The 7,299-nt window shown below is 42.8% G+C and overlaps 1 long non-coding RNA gene across 1 annotated transcript in view; it reads left to right on the plus strand.

Moving 5' to 3' along the window:
- Positions 1-4,530, plus strand: part of LOC102255564 — a 6,196-nt gene extending 1,666 nt beyond the window's left edge. Inside the window, exon 3 of the long non-coding RNA XR_001360119.1 lies at positions 4,441-4,530. This is a non-coding gene — a long non-coding RNA (uncharacterized LOC102255564). The remainder of the gene's footprint in view (positions 1-4,440) is intronic.
- Positions 4,531-7,299: the final 2,769 nt, after the last annotated feature.

The following is a 7,299-nucleotide window of genomic DNA, read 5'->3' on the forward strand; positions in this document are numbered from 1 at the left end:
GGCATTTTTACTTTTTAATTTAAAATACTAATTTTCTTCCAAGTGCACTTTAATAAAATTATAAAACTCAAACTGCATTTTATTTATTTTTTAATTTATCTTTATTATTGTTGAAACTATTACAGCTGTCCCTTTTAAAAAAAACTGAACAATGTCTGAGCTAAAAAGAGTGAACGTTGATGGAGGGGATCTGGTTGTTATCTTTGCTGGAATATAACTGTGTTCTTCTGTTTGTATAGCAGCCATGTCTCAACCTCTCCTTTTTCCTGTCTCCATCTTCTTAATGTTTGTAGGCTGAAACTCTAAGACAAAATCATGATAAACTTTGGAGAGCTGGGTGTAGCCGTTCAGGAACCAGTTCCTGCAAGAATTCCTACCTGGTTCGACCTTTGTAATAGAAAGCAGGGGCACCGAGGACCGCCTCGCAGGTCCTTACAGCTCAAAGGAAAAGCCCAAGACGGCAGTCACCTTCTCTCTGCTTTTGACCTAGTGAATGAACCAGTGCATGTCTTTTTTTTAAAAAAAAGGTATTGCCCTCACTGGTTTGGCTCAGTGGATAGAGCGTCGGCCTGCAGACCGAAGGGTCTCAGGTTCGATTCCGGTCAAGGGCATGTACCTTGGTTGCGGGCACATCCCCAGTAGGGGGTGTGCAGGAGGCAGCTGATCGATGTTTCTAACTCTCTGTCCTTCTCCCTTCCTCTCTGTAAAAAAATCAATAAAATGTATTTTTTAAAAATTAAAAAATTTTTAAAAAAGGTATCGCAAGCTGACTCAGAACGTCTAAGAGCTCATATTGGAATGTATGGGGTTAAATGTCTTCCAGGAGGCTCTGATCTTGGACTTGCATGATTTTATTGGTTATTTTCCCTCTGCGGTCACCCTGATAGCCCAAATAATAAAATTCGAATTTGGTCAGTAGGGGTCTATATGTAGATATCTGTAGTGTAATATACAGGGTGGGCAAAAGTAGGTTTACAGTCATGAGCACATGAAACAGAGGTATAATCTTTCTGACTTTAGGAATGACACAGTTTTATACAATTTTAAATTAAGTTTGTCTTAAACATGCGGGTTCTAATGAAGAAGAAATAACCTTCCATTAAAACATTTCCCTGCTACGTTTCTCATCCTGGATATTCTAGCAGGAATGTGCTCTCTTCTGGACTGTGTACTTTGTGTGTAATTGTTACCCTAATTCTCCAATTAGAATCTGAGCTTCAAGAAGACAGTCTCTAGGACGTCATAGCCCTATTGTGTCTTATACATCCGTAGTAGATACCCCTTTAAAAGACTGAAGAAATTACCCACTTGTTCTCCACCACCTTCCCATGATTCTTAACAAGAAGGAACATGTTAAAAACTCGAATGTAGGATGTACGTGAAAACTTGGCTGAGTAGCAGAGTCTGATCTCTCTCTCTGTCTCTCGGAGGTTGGGAAGGAAGGTTTCTTTTCAGTCCTGGAAAGATTTGACTTGCATTTGAAGAACAATTTGCACGATTTCCTGAAGAAATGCCACCTTATGAACAGTCCAACTGGCATTGATCATTTGGATCTCCCGAGAAACGGCCAGGATCACAGGGAAGAGGGATGGTGCACAAAATCCGCTCCAAGTGCACGCACAGGCTGCAGACACTCCTCGTTGTTATTGCCCTTTTCTCATCCACTGCGTCCACCAGACCCTGGATGAACTTCAGGCAGGCTCAGTGCTTGGATGCCTCCGCTGTGTGGTGTAGTGTCTTCCCGGAGACCTTGCATTAATGGGCAAGAGGCAGAGAGGTCCATAGATGGTCTATGAGAACCATCTTTTGGTCTCCAATCCATTCTCTCTATTGAAGCCAAAGAGTTCCTCCTAAATTAGAATCCAGTCATATGTGATGGTGGGAAACAAAAGTGCTATAGGAATGAAACTACTCCGTGTTGTTACTCTAATTATTCGTATCATTATTGAAGTTACTTTCATACAAGAACCGGTCTGCCTTCCCTGGTTGAGGAGGTTACCACAGTGTACGGAAGGATATAGAAGTGTTAATTTGGTATGACTCACTCCCCCCTGGCCAACTCCTTAACTTTATCAGGGCCACACTTTATTTTTAGCTTTGGCCTTTTGCAGCACTTGACCTTTTGCCTGGATAAGAGTAATGTACTGGGGAGCTCAAACCCACAGCCTTCCCTGTTCCGTGAAACATAAGGGATATGTGTGTTAGGTTATGTCTTCTTTAGAAGTCTGCAATCCAGAATGGTCTTTTAGGACAAAATAAAACTATATTCTCTCTCTCTCTCTCTCTTTCTCTCTCTCTCTCTCTCTCACACACACACACACACACACACACACACACACACACACTTTGGTAGCATTGTCTTGCACATTTGGATTGTAATCACTTCTTTTATGAGGCATCTCTTTTGTCATCTGTTGTAAGAAATTAGTATAATCTTAACATTTATGAAAATATTTTTAAAATGTGGGTAAGGATCTTATACCAAAATCGCTATCCCACTTCTTTTAGAATAACAAAAACTCAGAAACAACCTTCAAATATAGAGTAGTTAAATAAATCATGAAATAGCCATCCAATGAAATGCCATGAAGCCATGTTAAAAAACTGATTACAAGTGATTTTTAAAATAAGATGGGGTAATACTAATTATGGAATGTTAAATGAGGAAACTTAAGTCCCAAACTACAAATGTCACATGAAGTTGACTATGCCTTTGCTCATCTCACCTGGCTCACTCTAACAGCCACCTACATGTGCTCCCTTAGCCAGGCGGGACCCCTCCAGTCGGTTCTCTAGTCTACACTGCAGCCAGAGCGGTCTTCCTAAATTAGAATCCAGTCTTGTCCATTCCACACTGAACGCTCTCTGATGTCTCTCTGTTGCCTTCAGGACATGTTTGGGCTCAGCATCATGGGGCCCAGAGCCCTCTGAAACCCTGCACCTCATCTCAGGGGGTCCGCTTCCCTATCTAAGCACCCTGCTCGCATTGCCTCCACTTTAGCCTGTTCTTCCTGACTGCGGTGCTGTTGCCTTCTTTTTGCCTTGATATCTTCCCATCCTTCACATCTTGGGTTAGCCCTGTTTCCTCTGGAAAGCTTCCCTCATTCCCTCCCTGGTCTGTTTGCCCCCCCCTCCCCCGCCCCTCTGTGCTTCCACTCCTCTCTGTATGCCCTCTATTGTGGAACTCCTTGCCCTTGACTGTCACTGCTGAGTTCCTTACCTAGGAAGCTGGGTCCCTGTCTGCCATGCCCATTATTCTGTTCCCAGCAGAGGGTACCACAGTGTAGGTACCCACTAACTGTTGAAAGACAGTCAACATATTGGGTAGATAAGCATCAATTGGTTAATAGACCTTTTCTCTAAGTGACTGAATTTTGGATGGTTTTGAATTTCCTCTTTATTCTTATCCTAAAACAAAACTTTCATTGTGGTAAAAACACACACACACACATACTATTAAATTTGCCCACTTAATTCTAAGTGTACAGTTCAGTAGTGTTAAGTCTGTTCACATTGTTGTGCAACAGATCTCTTGAACTCTCTCACCTTGTAATACTGAAACTCTATACCCACTAAGCGCTGATTCCTCCTCCTCTCTCCCACTAGACAGTACCCACCTTCTGCTGCCTGTTCTATGATTTTGACTGCTTTCTACACTTCATATGAGAGGAATCATACTGTGTTTATCCTTTTGTGACTGACCTATTTTGCTAAGCATAATGTCTCAAGGTTTATGTTAAAATGAATTTTTTAAAATTGATTTCAGAGAGAGGAAGGGAGAGGAAGAGAGAACATCAATGAGAGGGAAACATTGATCGGCTATCTCCTGCATGCCCCCTACTGAGGATCGAGCCTGCAACCCCAGCATGTGCCCTGACTGGGACTCGAACAGTGACCTCCTGGTTCATGGGTCCACCATGCTCAACTGCGTCACACGGGCCAGGCTAAAATGAATTTTTTATATGAACTCTATTACCTCTATAACCAGAAAAGAAGCTTTATAGAATCATAGGAACTAGAAGTGCTTCAAGAATTTATCTGGACCAATTTTCCCTATCCTTAACTTTACTTTTTCTAGATGAGAACTTCAGAAATCAAAAAGTAATTAGTCTCAGGTTAAAGGTTAAATAATGTCAAAGTTGACCCAAGAAATAAAACCAAGTAATAGAGGAAAAGGTTTTCAGGTCTTTCACAAAATTTATAGCCCTCTCTATGTGTGTGTGTGTGTGTGTGTGTGTGTGTGTGTGTGTGTGTGTGTGTTTGTTTTAATTTTCTGCTCAACATTAGCTGTTTTAAAATAATTTTGTTTTCCAGTATTTCATTTCACATTTGAAGTAAAACTAATCCATCTGCTGGCTGCTTGCTTTGCTCAGAAGGCACAAAGCACTTCTCTTTAGGAATTGTGTTTCTTCAATTTTGCTTGTACAATGCATTCCATAGGTGGTCAAGATTTCCCACTCTGGACCCAGGCAGGCTAAAAGGATTCTTCAAGTTTATGGGAGAATTTGATTCCTGACCCACAAGGTGGAGGCAAGTCCAAGAGATACTTTTGTTCAGCTGTTTGTTCTTACGTAGCATTCCCTCCTCCTGGTCTGAAAGAGAAAGAGCTCTTAAGTTATAGTTTATGAAATAATTGTGAAAAAAGACCCACTTGTTCTAAGTCCCCGAAATGGATTAATGTGTCCAATTATCATACATTATGAGTCCACCACATGCCTTGTTGTCATTGAGAGACACATTTAAGACGTATTTCCTGAGTTGGGGAGGGTGGTAGAGAACCAGTGGGTGTTAGATTAAGGGTAAGGGCTCTTAGAAACTATGTGGTCCAATCCCCTCCTATTATATATGGGAAACTGAAGCCCAGAGGGGGCCCAGAGTCAAAGGCCTGGTCAGTACCGAGCTAGAGCTAGAGGTGCCTCCTTCTGGCCTCCGGCTGTATGTCCGGCTTCGTTTGAAGAGGGACGCAGAGAATCTCAGCTTGCTTTTTATTACTATCTTATTCTCTTTTCATAATTTACTTGTTAACATGGTTTTCAGGCTCAACCTAACATCTGCTCTGGTTTCCAGTCGAGAGAGGAAAACTGAAGATTTCTATCCCAAAGTGACTTAGAATAGCTCAATGTTGTGTTCCACCACCGAGGGGTTGTCTTCCCTCCAATGGACGGAGCCAGGACCGGCAGTCCCCATCCTCAGCGGAGACTGGGTGCGGTGGTACGTGCGCGGGAAAGAATGACCAGCTCCCGCGCTGGGAGGGCTCGTTAGCTTGGTGCTTTCAGTTTTGTTTATGACGGGAAGTAGGAGTTCTTCCCTGAGTGCGAGGTGACTGTACATCTTGACAGTCTTTCTAACGTAAACACCACGTGTTATGGGTTAGCATCTGAGGGAGAAGAGACTCCCCCGTGATTTACTGTGATTCATCCGTAGAGAACTCTAAAACACTGAAAATAACCCCAGGAGTGGTTGTTCAGTGGTACACTGCTTTGTACTTTGTACTTTGTACTACTTTGCAACTTTATAAGTTTACTGGACTTGCCTTGACTGGCCTGGGGTCTGCGGGCTGGGGGCAGCTCCTGCATTGAGCGTCTGCCACCTGGTGGTCAGTGTGCATCATAGCGATTGGTCGTTCCACTGATGATTCTGTCGTTTGCTCGATTTGCATATTAGGCTTTTATTATGTAGGATATTACTGATATGAAACTTAGTGGACATGTGAACAAATAAATGGTTTCAATTCTCTGAAATGTAGGAAAACATTGTATCATTATGATACTTTGTTCTGTAGGGTTCCAAGAGATCAAATAATGCTCTGTGGACAAAAAGGTCCCCCAAACTATAATGTAGAATATTCATACTAGTGGGGAATATGTTTCTATTGATGCACATTAATTTAAGGAAATGTACACTGTAACATTTGTTCAAAATTGTCCGGTAACTAGTACTAGAGATTTAGATACTCAACAAAGTAATGTAACCACTGACAGGGCTTAGTGCCGCCCAGTCCCTGACACCTTCCGCAGTCCGTGGACGGATGCTGTAGGTTCAGAACCACCCACGATGCTCTGGAGACTATTTTCTGTGTGTTGCTGCCTGTGACGTAGATGGTCAGAGGTTCTGTGTTTCTCAGTGTCAGTCACCAGATGGGTTTCATAGGACACCAGGTGCACACCAGGTCCCTGTTTTCTGAACTGCCCTCTCTCCACACAGAAAAGCTGACCTGGATCTTCTCACTTACGACATGCAGAGCGGGAAAGCCACCCTGGCCCCTTCAGCGGAAAGCCGATCAACAGTTCAAGTGGATGAGCAAGAGGTGGGGAAGTGAACGACCGAGGGTCTTGTAATAAAAGTCTCATTGAGCCAGAATAATTTCTGATTCTGGATCTACACAAAAGAAGAGAACTGGATTCTTTATTCTGAGAGGTCGGACCATTAGTGCTTATTTAAAACTCTTGGACATGCATGACTGCTACATGCATGACTGTCACTTAAACCAAACCAGTCTTTTGCACACACAGAACTCTGGCACCCACGTCAGCGCAGCGCGGTGGAATTTCCAGGGGAAATGATGTTGGTGGAAGTTGACGTCCAGTTTAAAACTGAGAGACACTAAATGCTGGTAAAGGCTCCCCATTCCTTTGGGTTTATCAGTCCGTAATATTCAATAGTTAATTTGTCTTCCAGGGACTTTTAAATTCCTGGAACAGAGTAAAAGGCTGATGCCGGATTCCTGACTCCATATTCCCTTTTCATCCTGAGACATGGAATGATCATTTTTAAGTTACATTTTTTAATAGATTTTGCGATGAGAGAAGAATCAGCCCCATCTCCACTTTAACTGGAATTGAAGTCAAATTGGCAGATTTGTTCCAATCTGATTGGCTCCCACTCTTAGCCCACTTTCCAGTCAGTATTTAACTAAGGTGGATGCTCCACGTTTGTCTTTATCTTTATTTCTACATTGGTTCCTTTCTCCTCATAAGGGAATTACAAAACCAGTCATTATTCGCAGCATCAATTAAGGCGAAAATCTTTTTGTACTCGGACGTGTTAGACATATACGTCAGTTGGCACTTACGTTGATGTGACGGGGAGTTCCGAAGTCACCTGCAGTCTGGTTTGTATGCTGTCAATAACCCTGAAGATTGTGAAGTGGCATCTTGAAAATATATTCTTTCTTCTGCCGATTCCAAGTTACCTAGGGCAGTGGTCGGCAAACTGCGGCTCGCGAGCCACATGCGGCTCTTTGGCCCCTTGAGTGTGGCTCTTCCACAAAATACCGACTTCTGCGCATGGGCCACGAAG

Source organism: Myotis brandtii, unplaced genomic scaffold, assembly GCF_000412655.1.
Source record: "Myotis brandtii unplaced genomic scaffold, ASM41265v1 scaffold802, whole genome shotgun sequence".
NCBI lineage: Eukaryota > Metazoa > Chordata > Mammalia > Chiroptera > Vespertilionidae > Myotis > Myotis brandtii.